The following is a 26323-nucleotide window of genomic DNA, read 5'->3' as shown; positions in this document are numbered from 1 at the left end:
GTGACTATAATAAAATGAAGAAAATGGTTTAAAAGAAGCAAAAAGGATCGTCTGCTATGCTTAGAACACTAAATTAGGCGTGGATGTTATTCAAAAATATCATCTTGGAAGCCCAGACCAGATGCATTCTATAAATTTGCAAATATGGAAAGAGGAGAAAACAACAGCCAGCATGGTTAAAAGGTGAAGTAAAAGAGACTATTACAATCAAATGATTGTCCTTCAAAGAATGGAAAAAGGACCCAAATGAAGAAAATAAGAAGCAACATAACCACTGGCAAGTCAGATGCAAAGCATTAATAAAGAAGGCTAAAAGAGAATATGAAGAGAAATTTGCCGCAGAGGCTAAAACTCACAGTAACAACTGTTTCAGGTATATCAGAAGCAGAAAGCCTGCGAGGGAATCATGAAGGAGCAAAAAGGGGCACTTATGGAGGACAAAGCCATAGCGGAGAAACTGAATGAATTTTTTGCTTCGATCTTTACGGAAGAAGATATAAGAGATTTGCCTGTACTGGAAATGTTTTTCAAGGGTGATGATGTGGAGGAACTGAAAGAAATCTCAGTGAACGTAGAAGATGTACTGAGCCAAATTGATAAATTAAAGAGTAGTAAATCACCTGGACCGGATGGCATACATCCAAAGGTACTCAAAGAACTCAAGCATGAAATTGCTGATCTGCTGTTAGTAATATGTAACCTGTTGTTAAAATCGTCCATAGTACCTAAAGATTGAAGGGTGGCCAATGTGATGCCAATTTTTAAAAAGGGTTCCAGGGGTGATCTGGGAAATTACAGACTGGTTTGCCTGAGATCAGTGCCGGGCAAGATAGTTGAAACTATTATAAAGAATAAAATTACAGAACACATAAACAAACATGTTTTAATGGGAAGAGTCAGCATGGGTTCAGCCAAGGGAAGGCTTGCATTACCAATTTGCTTCATTTCTTTGAAGGTGTGAATAAACATGTAAATAAAGGTGAGCCGGTTGATGTAGAGTATCTAGATTTTCAGAAAGTTTTTGATAAAGTTCCTCATGAGAGACTCCTGAGAAAATTAAAAAGTCATGGGATAGAAGGCAGTGTTCTGGTGTGGATTAGGAACTGGTTATTGGACAGAAAAAAGAGTGAAGGGTTAAATCATTTCTCTCAATGGAGGAGGGTGAACAGTGGAGTGCTGCAGTGATCTGTACTGGGACCGGTGCTATTTAACATATTTATAAATAGTATGGAAATCAGAACAACGAGTGAGGTGATTAAATCTGTAGATGACACAAAACTGCTTAAGGTTGTTAAAACATGTGTGGACTGTGAAATATTGCTGGAAGACCTTAGGAAATTGGAAGACTGGGCATCCAAATGGCACATGAAATTTAATGTAGACAAATGCAAGGTGATGCACATTTGAAATAATAATCCGAATCATAGTTACCTGATGCTACAGTTCACCTTGGAGGTCAGCACTCAAGAAAAAGATCTAGGTGTCATAGGTAATATGCTGAAATCTTCTGCTCAGTGTGCGGTGGCGGCAAAAAAAAACCAAACAGGATGCTAGGAATTATTAGGAAAGGGATGGTGAATATGACAAAAAATACTATAATGCCTCTGTATCATTCCATTGTGTGATCACACCTTGAGTATTACATTCAGGTCTGATCACCGTATCTCAAAAAAGATATAGCGGAATTAGAAAAGCTTCAAAGAAGAGCGACCAAAAAGATAAAGGGGATGGAACTCCTCTTGTATGAGGAAAAGCTAAAGAGGTTAGGGCTCTTCAGCTTGGAAAAGAGAAGGATGAGAGGATATGATTGAGATCTACAAAATCCTGAGTGGTGTAGAATGAGTAGAAGTAAATCAATTTTTTACTTGTTCCAAATGCACAAAGACTAGGGGACACTCAAGGAAGTCACATGGAAATACTTTTAAAACAAATTGGAGGAAATATTTTTTCACTCAATGAATAGTTAAGATCTAGAACTCTTTGCCAGAAGATGCAGTAACAGCGGTTAACATATCAGGGTTTAAAAAAGGTTTGGATAAGTTCCTGGAGGAAAAGTCCATAGTATGCTATTGAGACAGACATGGGGAAGCAACTGCTTGCCCTGTGATTTGTACCATAGAATTTTGCCATAATTTGGGTTTCTGCCAGGTACTTGTGACATGGCTTGGCCACTGATGGAAACAGGATACTGAGCTAGATGGACCATTGGTCTGACCCAGTATGGCTACTCTTATAGGACTCCCCAATCCTACTAGAACTGTTACTCCTTCTCCAGTTATTGTGAGAATGGCAGTAACTGCTCCTTAATTTCTGCCCAGTTGTAAATGGTTTTCCAGGATTCCCCTTCTCCTTCCTGGTCACTTGGCAGGGGTTTGCCGGCAACCCGAGATCACTAGGTAGCCTTAGTCAGAAGCAGTGGCGTTCCTAGGGTGGCTGACACCTGGGGCGAATCGCCGATGCCCCCCCCCCCCCCCGGCGAAACGACAGACACCCTCCCAGGTGCATCTTTACCTGCTGGGGGGGTGCCATGCGCCTGTCGGCAATGCTTGCTCCCTCTGCCCCGGAACAGGAAGTAACCCGTTCCGGGGCAGAGGGAGCAGGGAACGAGTGTTGCCGACAGACGCGCGGCACCCCCCCAGCGGCGTGCACCCGGGGCGGACCGCCTCCACCGCCCCCCCTTGATACGCCACTGGTCAGAGGCAAAACCAAGGACTTCTTCCTGCTCCAAATCTCCTCTTTTATTCTTTCTAAACTGTTCCCAACCTGTTACTCCACAGAATATGGGCACTATCTTTCTGCATTTTATTTCCTAAACACTCCCATGGGCTGGGCATCCTCCCACCCAAGAACCTCCCAGTCACTCCACACAATGACTATTTAATAGGGGATTATACAGTTTATTACTGCTGTTTCTACAAGTCACAATAATTTATTAAGCTGTTTTAGTGATATTCAATTTTATTTCATGATATTTATATCTAGATATTGGAAGCTTTCAAATAAATAAATTCCTTATATTCAAATTTTGAAGGCATTGCCTATCCAACTGAAACAGCTTTAGATGTTTTACAGATGGACCACGGAAGCAGTCCTTATTTATTTATTTTGTAATAAGCATTTGCTATTGTTTTGGGGAACTAAAATAGCGACAAGCACCGCCTACTGGTGGCAAGCTCCGCCTTACTGGCTTCAGCCCCGCTCCCATAGGCTAGATAGGCTCATGCCGCGCCGTCTCTTCTTAATCTAATCTCCTTGGAGGTCATTGAGAGACTCGTACATTTCCACGGTAACTCCTATAGGAGCTACTTCCACCCCCGACCGTGCAGCAGTCTAAATTTGTCTTTTGAGAGATCTCACCGCCGCCCGCACCAAGCCCGCGCAGCTTTCCTTTCCGGTGTCCCGCCCTCCTCTGACCAGACTTCCTGTTTCCGGCAAGGCAAGGCTGGAGTCTGGACTGTGTCAGTGTGTGTGTTTACAGTACAGAGTCAGTCGTGTCGTGTGTAGGGACGGGGCGCTGGAAAAGCTGTGAGCTTGTTGGTGGGCGACCTCAGGTATGAGTTTGGCGGTAGGATGTTGGGAAAGGTGCCGGGTCGCAGGAGGAGAGCGGAAGCAGACTAAGGGGAGGGGGGGGGGGGGGGGGAGACCGGTCCCCGAATGCGTGTGAGGAGGGGTGCGCGGTATGTGAGGGCAGCAGAGTGCGTGTTTCTTGGTATCTTTGCTGAGTAACAGAATGAAAAGCAGAAATAATAACGATAGCAGATAGTCAACTGCCTTCTCCCCCGTAGGATGACACGGGGGAGAAGGCAGTTGATAGGAATGAGATGGGGGTGGGGATGAAAACCGGTCTGGGACTTGAAAAACAGAACTGGGACGGAGGTGACAATAAACACAATACACTTAAACCTTTTTTCTTCAGTCTGCTTGTCAACAAATGCTGTAAATACGTCCTCGTACAACATAAATAGACGTTCTTTGGCATTGAAATATAGCTCTTTTGGAGCCCCAAAATGTTTGTGTATTTTTTTGATTACTCACACAGACAAGGGGGTCCATTCCCTGGTTAATTCTTAAGTCTTTTCAGCAGCAGTATATTTTGAATGAAATCAAGATGGCTAGGGGGCATTTATTTTGAGTTTCTTTGTGTTTACTGTTGTGAATTCTAGGGTTCTTTTTATTACTTTTGCAGTGTGATACCTGTAGGGTGAATAGAGAGCATTTCAATATAAATTGTATTAATAAATAAAGTTCTACAAAACTAGAAGATCTTGAAAATCTTATTTGAGGGAAATTAGCTTCAAATGCAGAGCAGGCTTATGCTATTGTGGGAAATTAATGGCCCATCTACCTACCATCTGTATAGTTACCACTTGACAGCATTTTTGAAATGCTGTTAACAATTAGCTTTTGTTTATTAAAATGTAGGTATTGAGTTTAGAAAATTATTTGCTGCTCTGGAGTTCCTGGGAGCATCCAATTTTTTGAATGAATAAAGCAAATTATTGCATACGGCATGGGATCTACTAATCTGTTATCTGCCAACTGATCTATTATAGGTAATGATATAAATGGGACTGGACAGATTCATCGCATGGCTGTCTGATAGTTTTCAGTGGTCATGGGAAATTGTTTAATTAAATTACAGTGGCGATGTAACGTTTTGAATAACTTCTATTTAAAAAGTGTGGACTAAAAAAATAACTTTTTTTTTTCTTTTAAAATCTAGGGTGGGATAGTTCAGTAGGCAAATCTCAGGATACAGAACATTTTACTTTTAAGACTGGATGACTCATAAAGGAATCCTGTGCAGAAGGAATGGATCTTCAGGAGCTTAGTCGAGATCGGGTAGCAGAGCCGGTGGTTGGGAGGCAGGGATAGTGCTGGGCAGACTTATATGGTCTGTGCCAGAGCTGGTGGTTGGGAGGCGAGCCTGGTGGTTGGGAGGCGGGGATAGTTCTGGGCAGACTTATACGGTCTGTGCCCTGAAGAGCACAGGTACAAATCAAAGTAGTGTATACACAAAAAGTAGCACATACGAGTTATCTTGTTGGGCAGACTGGATGGACCGTGCAGGTCTTTTTCTGCCGTCATCTACTATGTAAGACTGGATGACTCAGGATTAGATTGTTTGGTCCAATTCCAAATTCATTGCACTGCCTTTTACTTCAGGAGAGGGGTAGAGGGACTTTACCTAAAGGCGTAGCTGATGCATGAGAGTGGTACAGGGTTTTGATGACTGGAGACTTTTAGGAGAAATGCTTGCCAGTTTTTACTTGGAGGAGAAGGTGCTGAGCATTCACAATCTGTCATCATGTTGTATGTTTGGTACTGTGTTCTGCTTATTTTCCCCTCATGTTGCAGTAACTACAGTTCATCCAACTTCGGTTATCAACCCTTTCCAGCAACTAAGCAACTTCTGTTTCTATCCTGTGCTTTCTTGAATTCCAGCACTTTTTTTTATTGAGGCCATGGACAATGATCAGCCTGGTAGCCCAGAGCATGTGGAATTCTGATGTAAAAAGTACATTGAATAGGATTCGTTGCGTGAAGGGGGGGGGGGGGGGGGGGGGGGGAGGAGGAATAGAAAGCCAGCAATTATTTGCAGTCAGACATGGGGTCTTATAGGTACTGAATAAAGTCTTTTGTACACTGACAGTTGTAAAAAATAGGTTTGGAAGAAATCATGACATATCTCTTAGAGACCTTAAGGGGTCTCCTTCCTAAAGTGCATTCAGCACTTTAACATTGCAGTTGGTGTGTACTGTTGGCTCCTGATCATGCTAACCATTAGTTTGGTGGCTTGGCACTTAGTGCACACTAGTTCCTGTGGGAAATGAGCGTGTACTGACATTAATTCATAGTAACTACTTAACTTGTACATTAACTTACTGCAGCAGATAATATAGATCCTTTATTGCTTCCTTAGTAGGCGGTGTTAGATGCATCTGTGTTGTTTGTCATACACTTAACGTACAATAACTGCATGTTTTCTGTGTTAACTGCATAGGTCAATTCTGACCATACCATGTTAAAACAAAGGGTTTGCAGTTTCTGTGTGTTAAGTACAAAACGTTAACGTACTTAAAAGTTCAATTTATTTGATATACCACCTATATGTATCCAGGGTAATCTAAGTGGTTTATAAAAGTAAAGGGGGAGGGGAATTTCAAACATAAGTCAAAACACCTACAAAACTAGAGCCAGTATGATGTGGACATATGCGAAGGGAAAGGGGACGATTACAATATTGTCCCAGGAAAACTTGGTAAGGGAAGAATAACAACAGGGAGGGAGCTCTCCATACTGCAGAGAAGCAGCCGGTTGAATCTGTTACCAGTCCAAGGGCCCCTAATTAAGTACAGGAGTTGCTTAGTGGTTAGAGCAGCAGTCTGAGAACCAGGGAATCCCATTTCAAATTCCATGGCAACTCCTTGTGATTTTGGGCAAGTCACTTAACCCTCAGATACAAATGTAATTGTACTAGGACAGGAAATACCACCTGTACCTGAATGCAGCTCACATTCAGCTACTCAACAAGTGTGAGCTAAATCCAAAATCTTTCCCCCCTTCCCTATATGAAGGGTCCACAACTTAGGTTCACCCGTCCACTTAGAAGATTCCTAGTGTTTACCTTCTGTGGCAATTTAAACCTACTACTTTTATGTTGTCCTTTAGATTGGGAATAGCAGATTGCCATTCTCATAGTAATTTAACAGAGAATACATCTGCAAACCTCTCATAATGATAACTAGATAATATTAAGTCAGATTCCATCGCCCTGTATGACAGCATGTGAGTACACAAAGTTGCAGTAGAGGGCTTAGTCATGTTCTAAGAGTAGACTAGAGATTCTTCCTCTAGAGGAAGTAGCAATTATATGTTGCTTGGAGTGCCTGTAATCAGGCAGCCTTTTTTAGGCTATTAAGATTGTCACCACCTCGTACAGTATATTACGTAGAGAAAGTTTACTAGACTCTTGTGAAATCAGCAGCCCCTTATGAAAGCTAGTGAGTTAAAAATCATTGGCTATTATGGAGAAGGGCAATCATTGTTCAAAACACCTGTTTGCCTTACTTGGGGTTATGTACAAATCCTTTAATCCTAAAGAATTAGTGTACTGTCCACATTTCAGTGCCCTGATAGAGTAGATGCACTTGGTGGAGCTGAGCAGGTTTATTACTCAAAAAGGCCAGCTGGTCTGCCCAGCTGTTTGTAACATAGCTAGCAGGAAGCCTTACACCTCTCTTGCCCGGAGACGAGGTGAGGGAATCTCAGGGGGAGCAGATGTGGGGCCAATCACAGTGAGCTTGGGAGGATGAATATAAATCTTATCCTTGAGGGTGGGGGAATGAGAAGTACATATGTGCCTGGTGGGTGGTGCTGTGGCAGAGGGGAGCGTCACGCTACATTCAGGATTCTTAAGAGAAATTAGCAGTTACTATATGTCAAGAATTGCTCCAATTCTACTATATCTTTCTTGAGATGCGGCGACCAGAATTGAACACAATACTCAAGGTGCGGTCGCACCATGGAGCGATACAACGGCTCGAACATTGTACATGGTACAGGTTATTCGAAAGTTGTTTCTCATTGCCGCGGAGGAAAGCACAAGCCAGTGGGGGAGATTAAGACTGATAGTATTGAGGTGGCAACTTGTCCAGGAGGGTTGTTGGCACTGCAGCAGTGCAGTGTCGGTTGAGTTAGACTGATGAGCATCTACTCCTTGGACTCCTCTGAGGTGATGGAGGAGTTTGAAATAGGGGCATGGGGTGTCAATATTTGATTACTTAGCGGTCCTGGCATAGTTAAGTTAGCTGTGCTGGCAGGAGGCTTGGCCTTATGCTCACTTTGGAAGGGAGGGGACCTGAAGTGTGGTTGGGGCGTTAGGGGCAGATGAACCCATGAACAGATCAATGATTGAACACTGTCTTAGGTGGAATATGTGTTCACAAATGAAGAAGAGACCCATTTTGATCACAATGGCTCTGGCCCATGCTGTATTATTTCAAGGGAGCGGGGGCAAGAAGATAGATGAGCGAGATGGAATAGAAGGGGTAAAATTCCCAAGTGCCTCTGTTACTCCTAATTCAGAAGGCAGAAGTATTTCCAGCCGTGCAGGCATGTTTTATGTCTCCTGTATCTCTCTGTCAGTTGAGTGAAAGAGAAATTTTTGATTGCAGCAACAGCACAGCTTGTGCAAGTGGAGCTGGCTTATTCAGAGGCCGCAGTGATTTGATACCTTGAGTATATAACTGACCAATAAGTCGCAAGGAGGCAAGACATTAAGCTGCCTGGTAAAGGTCTGTAGGATGAGTTTAGGCTGTTTGGCATTTCTTCAAGGACAGTTTCTCTGTTTCTGTCAGTTAAGTATATTTATTAGAAATGTATCAGCCTTTAGGAAGTGGCCTAAAAGATATTAGTCCATAAATGTAAACAAAAATGTTTCAACGTCTTACAGTAGGAGAGGGTTCCCTAATGCTTTTCACTTGACTATGATAAAATGAGAAGAACGGTAAAAAAAAACTTAGGGGGGAAACTGAGAGAGTAAAAACTGTACAACAGGCGTGGACGCTGTTCAAAAATACCATCCTGGAGGCCCAGGCCATACATATTCCGCGAATTAGAAAAGAAAGACAGAAGTCCAAAAGACACCCGGCCTGGTTGAAAAGTGAGGTGAAGGAAGCTATTAGGGCTAAAAGAAACGCCTTCAGAAAATGGAAGAAGGAACCGTCTGAAAATAACAAGAAACAGCATAAGGAGTGTCAAAGCAAATGCAAGGCGCAGATTAAGAAGGCCAAGAGGGAGTATGAAAAAAAGATAGCATTAGAGGCAAAAAAAATAGTAAAAATTTTTTTTCGGTATATTAAAAGCAGGAAGCCGGCAAAAGAATCGGTTGGGCCGCTGGATGACCGAGGGGTAAAAGGGGTGATCAAGGAAGATAAAGACGTAGCGGAGAGACTGAATGAATTCTTTGCTTCGGTCTTCACCGAGGAAGATTTGGGTGGGATACCGGTGTCGGAAATGGTAAATCAAGCGGACGAGTCGGAGAAACTTACTGACTTCACGGTAAACCTGGAGGACGTAATGGGGCAGTTCGGCAAACTGAAGAGTAGCAAATCTCCTGGACCGGATGGTATTCATCCTAGAGTACTGATAGAACTGAAAAACGAGCTTGCGGAGCTACTGCTAGTGATATGCAACTTATCCTTAAAATCGAGCATGGTACCGGAAGATTGGAGGGTGGCCAATGTAACGCCCATTTTTAAAAAAGGCTCCAGGGGAGATCCGGGAAATTATAGACCGGTGAGTCTGACGTCGGTGCCGGGGAAAATGGTAGAGGCTATTATTAAAAACAAAATTACAGAGCACATCCGAGGACATGGATTACTGAGACCAAGTCAACATGGCTTTTGTGTGGGGAAATCTTGCCTGACCAATTTACTTCAATTCTTTGAAGGAGTGAACAAGCATGTGGACAAAGGGGAGTCGGTTGATACTGTGTATCTGGATTTTCAAAAGGCGTTTGACAAGGTACCTCATGAAAGGCTACAGAGGAAATTGGAGGGTCATGGGATAGGAGGAAATGTCCTATTGTGGATTAAAGCTGGTTGAAGGATAGGAAACAGAGAGTGGGGTTAAATGGGCAGTATTCACAATGGAGAAGGGTAGTTAGTGGGGTTCCTCAGGGGTCCGTGCTAGGACCGCTGCTTTTTAATATATTTATAAATGATTTAGAGATGGGAGTAACTAGCGAGGTAATTAAATTTGCTGATGACACAAAGTTATTCAAAGTCGTTAAATCGCGACAGGATTGTGAAAAATTACAAGAGGACCTTACGAGACTGGGAGACTGGGCGGCTAAATGGCAGATGACGTTTAATGTGAGCAAGTGCAAGGTGATGCATGTGGGAAAAAAAGAACCCGAATTATAGCTACGTCATGCAAGGTTCCACGTTAGGAGTTACGGACCAAGAAAGGGATCTGGGTGTCGTCGTCGATAACACACTGAAACCTTCTGCTCAGTGTGCTGCTGCGGCTAAGAAAGCGAATAGAATGTTGGGTATTATTAGGAAAGGTATGGAAAACAGGTGTGAGGATGTTATAATGCCGTTGTATCGCTCCATGGTGCGACCGCACCTTGAGTATTGTGTTCAATTCTGGTCGCCGCATCTCAAGAAAGATATAGTAGAATTGGAAAAGGTGCAGCGAAGGGCGACTAAAATGATAGAGGGGATGGGACGACATCCCTATGAAGAAAGACTAAGGAGGCTAGGGCTATACAGCTTGGAGAAGAGACGGCTGAGGGGAGACATGATAGAGGTATATAAAATAATGAGTGGAGTGGAACAGGTGGATGTGAAGCATCTGTTCACGCTTTCCAAAAATACTAGGACTAGGGGGCATGCGATGAAACTACAGTGTAGTAAATTTAAAACAAATCGGAGAAAAGTTTTCTTCACCCAACGTGTAATTAAACTCTGGAATTCGTTGCCGGAGAAAGTGGTGAAGGCGGTTAGCTTAGCAGAGTTTAAAAAGGGGTTGGACGCTTTCCTAAAGGACAAGTCCATAAACCGCTACTAAGCGGACTTGGAAAAATCCAAAATTCCAGGAATAACATGTATAGAATGTTTGTACGTTTGGGAAGCTTGCCAGGTGCCCTTGGCCTGGATTGGCCGCTGTCGTGGACAGGATGCTGGGCTCGATGGACCCTTGGTCTTTTCCCAGTGTGGCATTACTTATGTGCTTTCTCAAAGATTTGCTGAGAGCACATGTGAACTGTAGTCATACCTGTTATTAAACAATTAATTATTCATTACTGTCACATACTGCATACAGTTTAAATTGCTCACTTTGGTGCATAAGGTGTTGTATACTGGTCTTCCCCCATACTTGACTTCTAACCTTATAATTTGATTTGTAAACTGCCCTGCTATGTTTTACAGGAAGGGCAGTATATAAAGTACCATAAACCATTGATAACTGGATTTACTACCTTATATGTCCTGTGCTCCTATCTAATCCCCCTCCTAGTTCAGCACATCTTAAATCAACCCAGGTCAGCGTCTTTGTTTTCCTTGAACCTCTATTATGGAATGTGTTGCCTGTCTTTCTGAGTTGCTCTCAAGACTCATTTGTTTACTAAAGCATATGAAGTTCCCATCTGAGGCAGCTGTTTTCTTCTTTCTAATATTTGTTTTCCTGTTTATAGCCCATCTATTAAAGCATGTTCTAATAAAATCATTCACAATATAAAACCAAACATAAGTTCCTTGTCATCAAGCAGATGCAGCCATTACAGATTTGTTGTGTCCATCAACCAGCAGAGGGAGATAGAGAGCACACTTTTTTCAGTGCCTCATACAAGCTTGCGCCACTGCCTCTCTTCAGTATTCTCTATCTCCCCTAGCAGAGTGGCTGCAGCTTCTTCGAGCTCCATCCAAAATCTGCCTGGAGGTTGCTCCTGTGCTTTTGCCAGTTGTTAGTAGGGGTGTTGGAGGCTATAGCAGCTTCACTTTAAAGGCACAGGTTCGCCCTTTCCCTGCCTTACCCATACCTCCGTGGATGTGGACACATTGCTTAGCTTTCCCTGTCCTTCCCCACCAACAGTGGATGCAGGCACATAGGTTCGCCCTTTCCCTGCCTTTCCCACTCACCTGAGCCTCCGAAGTTCTATTTACCTCACAGCGTTAAAAAAAAAAGCGCTTAGACGCTGGAACAGAGGTTTTTCCTTGCCTTTTTCTGTGGGACCGGAGCTGTGATACTCGGTCCAGTGAGGTAAGAGTGTTTTCTGACTCCTCCGGGGTGGGCCCACGATTGGGGCAATTTTGGTGCAAACCGCCATTTTGAATTTTACCGCCGTTTTCGGCGATGGCTACGGAGACAGTAAAGCGCTGTTCCAAGTGTGGCAAGCGCAGATCAGCAGCGGGGCTCTGTAAATTGTGCTGTACAGACGTTAGAGCCGGCCCGAGCATGGCGAGCGACGATTCTTCGCGCTCTGAGCTGGCAGCTACTAGCCCCGGCAGAGATCCGGGTGCCCAGGGTGAGTTTTTCTCCCCTGATTTTGCCTTATTAATGCATAAAGCGTACATGCTTAAAAGAGCTCTCCCACAAAGCCCGGCATGGGCCTCTACTAATGCCCCCCCGGTGGATTCTAGCTTGGGTATGCCCTCTGAAGCGTTATTCCCTGATAATTGGCAGAATATGAAGCGCAGAAGGGCTCATTCCCCTTCAGAGAGTGCTGCACCTCATTCCCCCCCCCCCCCCCCGTGGTTGGGCTGCGAGGATTTGGAGGACTCTGGCAGGCCTTCATGGTCTGAGGAGCCAGAGTCTGGTGCAGAAGTGACTCAGGATCTGGACGATCCCTCCGTGGTGAGGATTTTCCACCGTGATGAGCTGCCAGCGCTTATTTCTGATGCCCTGCAGGCTCTCTCTATTGAGGACCCTGCCAGTGGCACAGCCTCCTCTGTGAATCCTAGGATGGCTAGTACCAAAAAGCCTGCTCGAGCCTTTCCTTTGCATGACTCCATCCAAGAGCTTATTTCGGTTCAATGGGCTGACCCCGAGGGACCTTTGAAAGTTTCCAGGGCTATGGGGCAATTATACCCTCTGAGTGAGGAGCTATGGCTCGCTTTGCTATGCCTAAAGTGGATGCCCTAGTCACAGCTGTGACAAAGAGAACTACCCTCCCTGTTGAAGGAGGTGTTGCCCTGAAGGATATTCAAGACCGTAGACTGGAATCAGTACTTAAACGGTCATTTGAAATTGCAGGTCTCACTATTCGGGCGTCTGCATGCAGTTGTTATGCTGCTAGAGCCTGCCTGGCTTGGTTGCAACAGGCAGTGGAACAGCCCGGTGATGGAGCGGAGCTCTTTTCAGATGTGGCTCCGCGGATGGCGTTGGCCTTGTCCTTTCTTGCTGACGCCCTTTATGATATTGTCAGAGCTTCGGCTAAACACATGGCAGTAGCAGTGGCGACTCGCCGTCTTCTTTGGCTACGGCATTGGGCGGCGGACATGGCCTCAAAGCAAAGGTTGGTGAAGTTGCCCTTTCAAGGCCTTCTCCTGTTTGGTGAGGAGTTGGAGAAAATTGTGAAGGGCCTGGGTGAGGCTAAACCCCAGCGCTTGCCTGAAGATAGGCCTCGGCCTTTCTCTAAGGGTGCGGCAGTCCACTCCTCTTAACAGACCTCGCTTCCGTGAAGCTCGAAGGTACCGCCCGGGGCGTTCTGCTGGGTTCACTTCTCGTGCCCAGTTTCAGCAGAGGAACTCCTTTCGCTCGGACAAAAGTTCCACAGCCACGGGCTCAAGGCCTGGAATTCAAGGGCGACCCTCTCAATGATGGTGCGCCGGCCCTCTCCTCGAGTCCTGTCATCGGAGGACGTCTTTCCCTCTTTGCCGAGGAGTGGGCCAACATTTCCTCAGATCAGTGGGTCTTGGACCTGATCAGAGACGGTTACAGAATAGAATTCGACGCCCCTGTAAGAGACGTGTTTGTGGAATCCCGATGCGGTTCTGCCGCCAAACGGGCGGCGGTAGAGGAGACTTTACAAGGTCTGATTCAGATAGGGGCCGTGTCCCCGGTACCTCCCGCCGAACACGGCTGCGGCCGCTACTCCATCTACTTTGTGGTGCCGTGAAAAGGAGGGTCTTTTCGCCCTATTCTGGACTTAAAAGAATTAAACAAGTCCCTGAGAGTGCGGCATTTTCACATGGAAACCCTGCGCTCCGTCATTGCGGCGGTACAGCCAGGAGAGTTTCTCACATCTCTGGACCTGAAAGAAGCTTGCACATTCCAATTTGGCCCCCGCACCAGAAATTTCTGAGTGATGGGAAAATATTTCCAGTTCCGGGCCTTGCCTTTTGGCCTCGCCACAGCTCCCCGCACCTTTTCGAAGGTTATGGTGGTAGTAGCTGCCTTTCTAAGGCGAGAGGGTATTTGGGTTCACCCGTACCTGGACGACTGGCTCATTCGAGCAAACTCTGCTGCAGAGAGTCAGTATGTAACAGCCAGAGTGGTCTCAGTACTTCAATCTCTGGGCTGGGTCGTCAATTTGGCCAAAAGTCACCTGACCCCCTCGCAGTCTGTAGAATATTTGGGGGCCAGGTTCGACACAGCCTTGGGGTATGTGTACCTACCCGAGCAAAGGCGGTGCAAGCTTCAGAATCAGGTCCGTCTGCTCCTGAGGATGCCCCGCCTGCGAGTTTGGGACATTGTCCAGCTGCTTGGATCGATGACGGCCACCATGGAACTGGTGCCCTTGGCGAGAGCGCACCTGATACCTCTACAGTATGCTCTACTCCAAAGAGGGTCTCCAGTATCTCAGGATTACCAATGCAGACTCTCTTGGCTCTCTGTGGCCCGAATCAGCATGGAGTGGTGGCTCTCAGACAGCATGCTGCGGTGAGGAATGCCGCTGGCGCTCCCCGATTGGTGCCTAGTGGTGACAGATGCCAGTGTGAAAGACTGGGGCGCACATTGCAAGGGGAAGCATGCCCAGGGTCTATGGACACCCGAGGAGGGAGTGGTCCATCAACCACCTAGAGTTGAAAGCGGTGTTTCAGGCGCTTCTGGCCTTTCAAGTGACCCTGGAAGGATTGGCTGTCAGAGTGATGTCGGAGAACATGACAGCAGTGGCCTACATAAATCGACAAGGCGACACTCAGTGCAGAGCTCTAGCCACGCAGGCCGAACAAATTTGCCACTGGGCCGAGCTGCATCTACAGTCCCTGTCAGCAGCTCACATTGCAGGTCAGAGCAACATGCAAGCCGATTATCTAAGCAGGCATCAGATCGATCCAGCGGAGTGGGAACTTGCAGACGAAGTGTTCCTGCAGATTTGTGCCAAGTGGGGCAAGCCCGTGATGGATCTAATGGCGACAAGCACCAATGCCAAAGTCCCGTGCTTCTTCAGCAGACGGAGAGATCCTCGCGCGGCGGGGTTGGATGCCTTGGCTCAACCCTGGCCTCCGGGCCTACTGTATGTGTTTCCTCCATGGCCCTTGATAGGGTGAGTGCTCCTGCGGATTCGGCTGCATCCAGGAGAAGTGGTTCTCGTCGTCCCGGATTGGTCCACGAGGCCTTGGTATGCGGACCTCCGACAGATGCTCGTAGAGGATCCCCTTCAGTTACCTCTGGTTCCCAACCTGTTGTCACAGGGTCCGGTGACCATGGAGGACGCCGGCCGATTTGGTCTTATGGCCTGGCGATTGAGAGGGCGCAATTGAGAGGCAGAGGCTATTCCAATAAAGTAATTACCACTCTCCTGCAAGCCCGCAAGCGTTCCACTTCCGTGGCTTATGCCAGGATTTGGCGCCAGTTTGAAGTCTGGTGTGCTTCCAGAGAGATCACACCCCTGCAGGCTCCTGTCTCGCCGATTCTGGACTTTTTGCAGGATGGTGTACATAAAGGCTTGGCCTATAATTCCCTGCGGGTGCAAGTGGCAGCGTTGGCCTCCCTGCGTGGCAAGGTTGAAGGCGTGTCTTTAGCTGCTCATCCGGATGTGGCACGGTTTCTTAGAGGGGTGCTTCGGCTCCGTCCTCCCGTGCGTGCACCTTGTCCAGCTTGGAACCTGGGGCTAGTGCTGAAGGCCCTACAGGGTGCTCCCTTTGAACCGCTTCGGCGTGCTTCAGAGAAAGATTTGACACTGAAGGCTGTCTTGTTAGTGGCCATTACTTCGGCGAGACGGGTGTCAGAGCTCCAGGCACTGTCCTGTAGAGACCATTTTCTGCAGATTTCAGAGTCTGGGGTCACGGTTCGGACCGTGCCTTCCTTCTTGCCTAAGGTGGTTTCAGCGTTTCACCTAAACCAACCTATTTTCTTGCCCTCCTTTGTCGAGGAGGAGTTTCCAGAATCTTTTGGGCAATTGCACCTGTTGGACGTGCGCAGGACTCTGCTGCAGTATCTGTGAGTTACTAACTCTTTCAGGACCTCTGATCCATCTGTTTGTTTTGCTATCAGGTCCTCGCAGAGGGTCTCCAGCGTCTAAAGCCACTATTGCCCGCTGGCTCAAAGAAACTATCTTTTCAGCTTATCTGCTGGCCGGCAGGGTTCCGCCTGTAGCCTTTAAGGCACATTCTACTAGAGCGATTTCTTCCTCTTGGGCTGAAACTGGAGCACTCTCTCTTCAAGAGATATGCAGTGCAGCAACATGGGCTTCTAAGCTCTCCTTTGCCCGACATTACAGGCTGGATGTGGCTGCCAGGAGGGATGCGCGTTTTGGTGCACAAGTGCTAGCGCGTGGTGTGGCTTGTTCCCACCCTATCTAGGGATTGCTTTGTTACATCCCATACGTAATGGCTTCATCTGCTTGATGACAAGGAAGGGAAAATTAGGTTCTTACCTTGGTAATTTTCTTTCCTTTAGTCATAGCAGATGAAGCCATGAGCCCTCCCTGTATGATTGTCTGTATGCTGTGAATCTGTTTTTCAGGTTCTGTTCTAATTTCCTGAAGTTCCTTCCTTGGGAGAAAGTTGGAAAACAATCTTCAGGATTCATATTCAGTTTAAATTTAGGAGGATGTGTTCATTCCCTCCAGCATGTTTTTTTTGGAGAATGTGTTGATTCTCTCCAGGAGGCGCGTGTGTTCCCCTCCAGTTCTATAAATAGGAGGATGAGTTCATTCCCTCCAGTGTGTTGGGAGGATGTGTGATTCCCTCCAGGAGGCGCGTGTGTTCCCCTCCACTTATACAATAAGGAGGATGAGTTTATTCCCTCCAGGAGGATGTGCATTCCCTCCTTTATGAGTTCATGCCCTTGTGATGGGCCATCGTTCGCTGTGAGGAAAGCTCTTGTGATTCCCATTGCGGTTTGCCATACTGCTTTGGAAGCTTCAAATACTGAAGAGGCAGTGGAGCTAGCTGGCCAAGAGGGCACTGTGAAAGTTTGAGTGCTCTCTATCTCCCCTGCTGGTTGATGGACATAACCCATACGTAATGGCTTCATCTGCTATGACTAAAGGAAAGAAAATTACCAAGATAAGAACCTAATTTTCCCATGATGTACCATGTCAAAAGCACTGGACATGTCAAATTGCTATAGCAGAATTTTCTGTCCTTTGCTGATTATGTTCTTAAATCTTGTTGTCAAAGTGGTTAACACTGTTTCAATACTATATAGAGGGACATTTTCAAAAGGGACGTCCTTTCAAAACATCCTGATCCAGGGGCGGGGAAACCTGTATTTTCGAAACAAGATGGACGTCCATCTTTTGTTCGAAAATACCGTCAGGGACGTCCAAATCCTTAAATTTTGCCATCCCTAGACATGGTCATTTCTGATTTTCGGCGATTTTCGAAACCAAAGACGTCCATCTCAGAAACTACCAAATGCAAGCCATTTGGTTGTGGGAGGAGCCAGCATTTGTAATGCACTGGTCCCCTTGACATGCCAGGACACCAACCGGGCACCCTAGGGGGCACTGCAGTGGCCTTCATAAAATGCTCTCAGGAACATAGCTCCCTTATCTTGTGTGCTGAGCCCCCCCAACCCCCCCCCCAAAACCCACTACCCACAACTGTACACCACTACCATAGCCCTTACGGGTGAAGGGGGCACCTAGATGTGGGTACAGTGGGGTTGTGGTGGGTTTTGGAGGGTTCGCTGTTTCCTCCACATACATAACAAGGGGGGGGAGGATGGTGCTGGGTCCGTCTGTCTGAAGTGCACTTACCCGCTAAAACTGCTCCAGATACCTGCATACTGCTGTCATGGACCGGAGTAGGACATCTGAGGCTGGCATGACATATTTTTACAGATGTTTTTTGAGGGTGGGAGGGGGTTAGTGACCACTGGGTGAGTAACGGGAGGTCATCCCTGATTCTCTCCGGTGGTCATTTCAGGCACCTTTTTGTGCCTTAGTCGTAAGAAAAACAGGTCCGGGTGAAAACGTCCAAGTGCTCGTCAGGGACTTCCTTTTTTTCGATTGTAGGTCAAGGACGTCCTCCTTTCTTTAACATTGCTTTTGACTCGTAACCACTTGTAACCACTCGCCTCCACCTACCCTCCTCTCTTCCTTCCCGTTCACATTAATTGATTTGATTTGCTTACTTTATTTATTTTTTGTCTATTAGATTGTAAGCTCTTTGAGCAGGGACTGTCTTCTATGTTTGTACAGCGCTGCGTATGCCTTGTAGCGCTATAGAAATGCTAAATAGTAGTAGATTGTGGGTCAAGGACGTCCGAGTGTTAGGCACGCCCAAGTCCCACCTTCGCTACGTCTCCGACATGCTCCCTTGAATTTTGGCCGTCCCTTCGACGGAGTGCAGTTAGGGACGTCCAAAATCGACTTTTGGTTATACCAATTTGGATGTTTCTGTGAGGACGTCCATTTTCTGATTTATGTCGAAAGATGGGCGTCCTTCTCTTACGAAAATGAGCCCAATAGTGGTCTAAAACTGGATTATGTTTCATGTAAAATAGAATGATGGTTTAAATAGTCCATGTTTTCAACCCCTACATATTTGCTATAATACTTCATTTTAGCTTTTGATTATTTGTTTATAGTTTTAGTCCTTTTTTTTCCCCACAATTCTTTTGTTGGAATCTGACTTGTTTTTTGACCATTTTCTTTCTAATTTTCTACATATTTTTTTCATTGTATTGAGCTCTTGATTGTACCATGGTCTTATTTTCTTTTTTGGTCTATTTTTGATTTTAAAGAGGGGCTATGTTATCAAGATTTAATCCCATTCATACATAAAGTTGATGTTGTTTGGTATGAAAGTGTTAGTGATCTATCATTGAAGACCAGAATGTCTGTGGATCTATTTTCTCTCTGGTCTGATAGGTTTGTATTTGTTCCTGAGTTCTTTGTATTCCAGTTTCTAGCCAATGAAGAGTAAAGGTGAGTTTATTATGATCTCACCATTTTAGTTTTTCCCAGATGAGGTTTTCTAAAATGAAGTCCTTATTCAATGTAAACCTATAATCTAACAGAGCTAATTGATAACTTTTAGATGGGTAGACTAAGCCTGAGGTGTAATAAAGTCCCATGAATTGAAGTTCATTAATTCAATAGTTTTATGATCCATAATGTTTTCTAAGTATAAATTGATATCCCCTAGTAGAATTACATTAGGAAAATCTGTACAAACATTTGACACAAAATCCATAAAATCCGTCAGCATTATTCTAACTTCCCAGAGGACAATAGAGTAATAAGGTACCAAGTTGCCCCTGTAATGTGTCATCAGATATTCTGCAAGCTAATATTTCTAATGAAGGGGATGAGACTTCATCAACTATGTAAGTATGGAAGAAAGATTTATAAATGATGGCTACACCACCTTCTTTTTTCTTATCTCTAGTTAGATGGGTTATTTTATAGCCTAGTAGACATAGCTCTTGTAGAATTGGGCCACCTTTAAGATGGACACATGCTTCTGTAATAAACAGTAATCCTAGTTGGTCATCTTCTATCCATTCTTTAACCTTTTCTACCTTGCATTAACATATCCTATAGGCATTAGCACATAGGATGTGTTAAGCTCACAGTTTTTTTAAATATAATTTATCAGTTGTCTGTGTCTGTCTATTTTTAAAATTGTCACTAAGAGCATAACCATTTGACCCTGGTCTTTTTGTGTTATTAGAGTGGTATTTGTCATCAGTATATCTCAAATATTGGTGTTTTAAAAGCGTTGTTTGACGCTGTGGATGTCTTTGCCGAAGGATGTGGTAACAGCGGTTAGCGCATCTGGGTTTAAAAAAAGTTTGGACAAGAACCTGGAGGAAAAGTCCATAGTCTGCTATTGAGACAGACATGGAGAAGCAACTGCTTGTCCTGGGATAGGTAGCATGGAATGTTGCCACAATTTGGGTTTCTGCCAGGTGCTTGTGACCTGGCTTGGTCACTGTTGGAAACAGGATACTGGGCTACATGGACCATTGGTCTGACCCAGTATGGCTACTCTTATGTTCTTATGAGTTTAGTACTGAGATTTTGTGCAAGAGATTGCTGATACATCTTCCTTTTGCCAATTATTAACTACCATGTTTAGCACTGGATGCTCTCTTGGTTTGCAACTATTACTGTTGTGTATAAAGGTTTTATATGAACTTTTTTGTCCTTTTTACTCTGGAGCTTTAGTTTCCCCTTGTAGTAGTTTTATAGTTTTATTTAGAGAAGGTGGAAAATTTTTTTTCTTTTATTTTCTATTTATTTTGAAACAATTTAGAAATTGTTTTGGAATATATTATGTATGCTTTAAATTTTTCACTTGAATCCCTTTGGTGATTTCTGTATAAAAATTACGTTGTTAGGGTAACTAAGCTGGACTGTCCTATGACCACTTGTTAGCTTGGTTTGGGGGTCTTTTACTATGCCGTGGTAGTGTTTTTAGCTCACGGTCAAAATCAGCTGACTGTAAACGCTGAGACGTCCATAGGAATATAACGGGCATCTCAGTGTTTACCGTCAGCCGATTTCTACCTAGAGCTAAAAACGCTACCGTGACTTAGTAAAAGACCCCGTTTATTTGGTTAACTTTTAAAAATATGCAAGTACTACACAGTGGCAATGGAATGCAAATACTAGAATGTGTTCCCACTTGAGCTTATGTTCTCAGATGCCTGATCAATCAGTCTAATGATATTACAGCTACTTATCTGAAGAATGACAAAATCCTAAGCTTTGAATTAATTCTGTCTGTGCAGATAGTGTGTTTTAAAAAGTAATAGGTTGAATTGGGCATCACAGAGCAGTTGCATATATAAGCATTTTTATATTTTTTATTACTGTACAGAGGAACTTTATACATTTTTGTTTAGAAACTGGGTCATTCAAGGTAGTATCCATTTTTATGTAGAACTAAGGGGTCCTTTTACTAAGTTGCGGTATGCAGTAGCGTGTTCTTATTCCAGCTTAAAAAGGTTTACCATTGGAAAACCTGCGGTAAGTCTGAGATTACTGTATGCAATCCGCGTGCTAAGAATATTTTAATGTTAATGGCAGAGGGGTTGTGTCGGGGGGGGGGGGGGGGGGGGAGTGGAGAGTGGATGTGCTGGCACTGATAAATTAGCACATCATGTGCTGATTAGTGCATGATTAGCATGTGAGCCCTACAAAATAGGTGTCAGTAAGTGCTCACATGCTAATTTGTTTTAATGGCTGTGCACTAATGGCAACATTAACACGTGGTCATAACTTAAAACTGAAGAATTGTAAGTTCTATTAAGTCCCATATACAGGAAATCACACCATTATTTTAATAAAAATTATAATGAGGAGGAAAATGACCTCAAATGTCCCGACTGTGGCAGCAAGTAAATGTTTCTTTGTACTTACAATTGTCAGACTCTGTTTTCCTCATCAGGCTAAAAAAAAAACCCCTTTTATTTTTAATTTAATATTGTGCACTCTTTCACACTCAATATATTACACTCTTGATGTTAATACTTTACACTGTAGTTATCAACATTACTCTCTTTTTGTGTCAGTCTCTATTCCATAAATTGTAGAGAATGTGATAGGCACTTAGTTTTAAATATTGCTCCCAACGGGGCTCTCTGTTTCACTTTCTTACAAGCTTCATCAGGAGACTAAGGGCTAGATGCATCAACCAAACGTTAAAAAATCTAAATCGTAAAAGTGCTTAACGAATTTGAAACAACGAAGAATGCACAAAAAAAACAGCTCAGAAATGTTCGGTGCGGTATTGAAAAGTACAATGTATCAAGTGTACATTATCCCGGTCCTTAATTTGCTCCTTAAGCATGCGCAGAGCAGCCACAAACGTATTAAACCTACGTAGGTTGCTTACTTCAGACTGGGGCGTGCGAGGGGGGGATCCCGACCTGCAAACCTTTTAGCTGTCTGATCTAGCAGAAGAGTGCAGTTGAAGATAACTCTAAAAAGAACAACCGACCCTCGTAATTCCCCTTTTGTAACAAAAGACCTCTTTGCAGTTTGTTTACAGTACTGGGAAAATTGGCTTTAGGGTGTTAATTTTCAAAGCTGTTGGAGCTATAGAAATGCTAAGTAGAAGTAGTAGTAGTAGTAGAAGAGGAGAGACAGGATTTTTAAGCTGCAGGGAGAAGCAGTATGTTTTGTTTTGTAATGATGCAGGGGAAAGCGGAGAGCCACGTGTTTTTGTTTGTATCTCACTTTTCTTTTTAAACATGCTGGCTTGGATTTTTATGGTGCAGGGGGCCTTAACGACAGGTCTGAGCACACGTAAAATTTCTGACGGTAAATGATTCGTTGCAATCATTGGTATGGTTAGTGCATTCCGAATTGTCCACATTTCAATTGTAGTTTCTCCTTTGCATTCCGTTTTCGTTAGCTGCTTGCTTCGTAGGAAAAAGGCCTTTAATGCATGCAACGGTTAGGAATTTCCTTCCTTAAAGGGTTGTTAGAGGGTCGTTAAGGTTTAGTTCATCTAGCCCTAAGTGCTGGAAAACCCATACTGACCAAAATTGTGCCTATAAAACATCAAAAACTGTGTTACTGCCAAAAATTCAATCAATATACAAAACTCACATTTTCAGTTGCAATGCCAGACTTCTAACGTGGCACCCTGTGCATTCACAACGCCAACATTTCTCGCTAAACTGGAAGTAGAACTCCGCTCTTTAAATAACTTGTCCCACTGCCTCAATCCAGGGAACCAAATAAGAAGCTCTGTCATTCAAAGCCTTTTCAAAACAATTTGATTAAAAAAAAAATGATGTCCACTTTAGATGAGGATTTGTCGGTCTGCATTTTTTTTTTTTTATCAAATTGTTTTGAAAAGGGTTTTTTTTTTTTTGACAGCTTTTTGAATATGTGACCCTAGACTTAGTAAATGAATAACCAAGCAGGAAAGAAAAGAGACAAGGATCTGTGACACCAGGAATCTGAGCAGCCATGCAAACACTGAGAATGCGCAATTCCAGTGTCTCAAGCTGGCAAACACAACCCTCACTAGGGAAGATGTTTGAAAACCAGCAAATCATGACACTGAACCCAGTGCTTTTTTTTTTTAAATCAAATATATAAAGAGAACACACAGAGCAGCTCTGACCATAGTAATACTCCAGAACGATACCAAACCCACTTATAAACATCCTACTGGAACCACCAAAACTAAACAAAACAAACAAAAAAAAAATTAACATACTGAATACTAAAGGAAAGCAAATTAGCAGGTAAGGCCTAATTTCTTCTTCCTTAGCATCCCTCCGGACCGGCCCAGGATTGGACTGATGGGATGTAACAAAGCAGTACCCTTAAGGGAGGTACCCCTGCAAACCCGCCGTGAGAACCCAAGCCCCAAAGACTGCTTCCTGATGACACTGAACATCTAGCCTGTAATGCTTAGAAAAAGAATGCAAAGAAGACCAAGTTGCAGCTTTACAAATGTCCAGAGGAGGTACTAGGAATCTTTCTGCCCAGGAAGCCGCCTGCCCCCTCGTAGAATGGGCCTTAAGTCTCTCCAGAACCTGTTTTCCCGCCAAGAGGTAAGCGGATGCAATCAACTCTTTTAGCCATCTGGAGATAGTGGGTTTGGAAGCCGCCAACCCCTTGCGAGAACCCTCCAAAAAGTAGAAACAGATGGTCTGACCTCCTTAATTCTTCTGTGACCTTCAGATAATGCTTCATAATTCTACGAGTATCTAGGTTTTGCAACTTTCTTTGATCATCCAACCCAGCAGAGGAACCCAACACAGTCTGCCATTATCCCGTCGCCTGCCGCCATACCGTACGCTGTCCCTGCTGTGCGAGTCTGCTGTGATGAGCTCCCCCTGGTGGCCGGAAGCTGCAATACTGTCCTTGCTGTACAAGTGATCCAGGAACTGCTGTGGGAGATCGCTACAGTCTCCAGTGTGTGGGAGCCAGGTACTTCACAGCCCTTGTTTTTTGTGGCCCTGTGTGTGAGTCAGGCAACCAGTGTGTCACTTTTTGATTCTTTAGGGGGTGTCTGCTTTTCTGCTGAAGGGTCTAAAGTACAAGAAATATACAGTGCTGGTATATTTTTACCCCTACCTAGACATGAGCGCAAAAAGAAAGAGCTATTCCGTCGAGTACAAGAAAGGAATTAGCAGGTAAGGCCTAATTTCTTCTTCCTTAAAAATCTTATTGCTTTCTGCAAAGAGAAGATGTTGAGTATCCGATTGGTCCGAAAATAGCGAGCAGATTACGGTAACCTCAGTCAACAAGTGGACAACAGAAATGCTAAAAAGCGCAAGTGTGGATCAGGTCGGCAACCATTATTTTCCGAGCTGGAAGACCTGATCTGTGAATGGGTTGTTGACAGGAGAGCAAAGGCTTTGGTTGTGAATAAGGCTCAGATTCAAGAATTTGCCCTTGCAATGGCACCACAGTTCGAAATAGCCCCCGAAGAATTCAAAGCATCACAACACTGGCTGGATAGTTTCCTTCAGCGAAGTAACATAGTAGATGACGGCAGAAAAAGACCTGCACGGTTCATACAGTCTGCCCAACAAGACAAACATATGTGTAAACCTTTCCTTGATTTGTACCTGCCTTATTCAGGGCACAGACCGTACAAGTCTGCGCAGCAGTACTTCCCGCCTCCCAACCACCAGTCCCACCTCCCATCACCGTCTTTGGCACAAACCGTATAAGTCTGCCCTCCACTATCCTCGCCTCCCAACCACCAAACCCCTCTTCCCCCCACCTGCTCCGCCACCCAATTTCGGCTAAGCTTCTGAGGATCCATTCCTTCTGCACAGGATTCCTTTATGCATATCCCACGCATGTTTGAATTCCGTTACCATCTCCACCACCTCCCGCGGGAGGGCATTCCAAGCATCCACCACCCTCTCCGTGAAAAAATACTTCCTGACATCTTTTCTGAGGCTGCCCCCCTTCAACCTCATTTCATGTCCTCTCGTTCTACCGCCTTCCCATCTCCGGAAAAGATTCGTTTGCGGATTAATACCTTTCCTGTGAACTGTCTTTAAGAAGATCCACAACACTGTTTAGGCTGGAAGATGCTGAAATTGTTAAACGTGCATTTGCATTCAAGTCCTTTATTGATGATGCTGACTTCTCTAAATACAATCTTTCCAACATGATTGCTATGGATAAAACTGCAGTGTTTATGGGCCAAGCATCTCAAACAACAATTGAACAGTGGGGTGCCTCCTCAGTGTACATTCCCTCCACTGCTTACGAAAGTGCACGTGTTACCTGTATTTTGGCAATTCGTCTGGATGGCACTAAAGTCCCACCTTTAATAATTTCTAAGGGCAAGAAGGATAAGATTGAACGTGTTTCAGGCATTTTTATTCTTGAATCTGAAAAAGCCTGAGCCACACAAGCAGTTATAAGGAAGTGGGTCGATGTAATGCTGCCGCTTGTTATGCGAGGGAGCCAAAGAGGTCTGCTAGTCTGGGATTCAGCCAGCACACACCGTGCTAAAGACATGAAGAAATTTCTTCACGAAAGAAAAATAGATCAAATAATGATTCCCGCAGGAATGACGGCCTGTCTCCAGATTCTTGATATTGCAATAAACAAGCCATTGAAGGACAATTTGCGCATGGAAATTAATGACTACACTGAAAATAGAATGGAGAGAAATCAGCGTGGGAACTTTGTGAAGCCTAAACTGCAAGAGGTTGTGGCTTGGGTGAAGAATTCATGGGAGAAAATCACTGACAGTTGCATTGCAAATGCACTACGAGCAGGCTACCTTGACAAGAAGTACTAATTTAAGGATAGTGCTATTGCTAGACATGAGAGATTTGGGCCAATGATTCTGAAAGAAATGGAGTCACAAGAAATTCACCAGGAAATTCAGGGTTTGGATTGTTATGATGATGTTCCAGAAGATGATGACATGACTGTCATTGAATAAATCTTGCTTTGTGTTCATAAATATCGGGATCGGTAAATGTACCATAGATTGTTGTACATGGAAATAATGGTAGTAACAAGAAATTCTTGATAGGATTCACAGTTTGGTTATGCTGGTTTGTGATGACAACTACTGTACAGTATATAATAAATGTTCATTTTTTTTTTGTTCAACAATAAATGTGAATTCTTCTTCGTGGAAAAATAAGACATCCCCTGAAAATATGACCTAGCGCATCTTTGGGAGCAAAAATTAATATAAGACACTGTCTTATTTTTGGGGAAACAGGGTATGTGGGAAAATGTGGGATACAAATGTAATAAATAAAAATAAAATAAATTTAAAGAGCGGAGTTCCGCTTCCGGTTTAGGAGAATGTTGGCATCGTGAAGGCACAGGGCACCATGTTAGAGGTATGGCATTGCAATTGAAAATGTGAGTGTGTTTGATTTTTTTTGTATATTGATTTGAATTTTTGGCACTAATGCAGTTTTTGATGTTTTATAGGCACAATTTTGGTCAGTATGG

The 26323-nt window shown here is 44.3% G+C and overlaps 1 protein-coding gene across 1 annotated transcript in view; it reads left to right on the top strand.

Moving 5' to 3' along the window:
* The first annotated feature begins 3316 nt into the window (after window positions 1-3316).
* Window positions 3317-26323, top strand: part of LOC115474420 (3-methyl-2-oxobutanoate dehydrogenase [lipoamide] kinase, mitochondrial-like) — a 171084-nt gene continuing 148077 nt past the window's right edge. Inside the window, 1 exon segment of the mRNA XM_030209872.1 lies at window positions 3317-3551. The gene's annotated coding sequence lies outside the window, so the exon portion shown is untranslated.

The sequence above is a fragment of the Microcaecilia unicolor genome, chromosome 7 (assembly GCF_901765095.1).
Source record: "Microcaecilia unicolor chromosome 7, aMicUni1.1, whole genome shotgun sequence".
NCBI lineage: Eukaryota > Metazoa > Chordata > Amphibia > Gymnophiona > Siphonopidae > Microcaecilia > Microcaecilia unicolor.
This window is presented reverse-complemented; position numbering and strand designations above follow the sequence as displayed.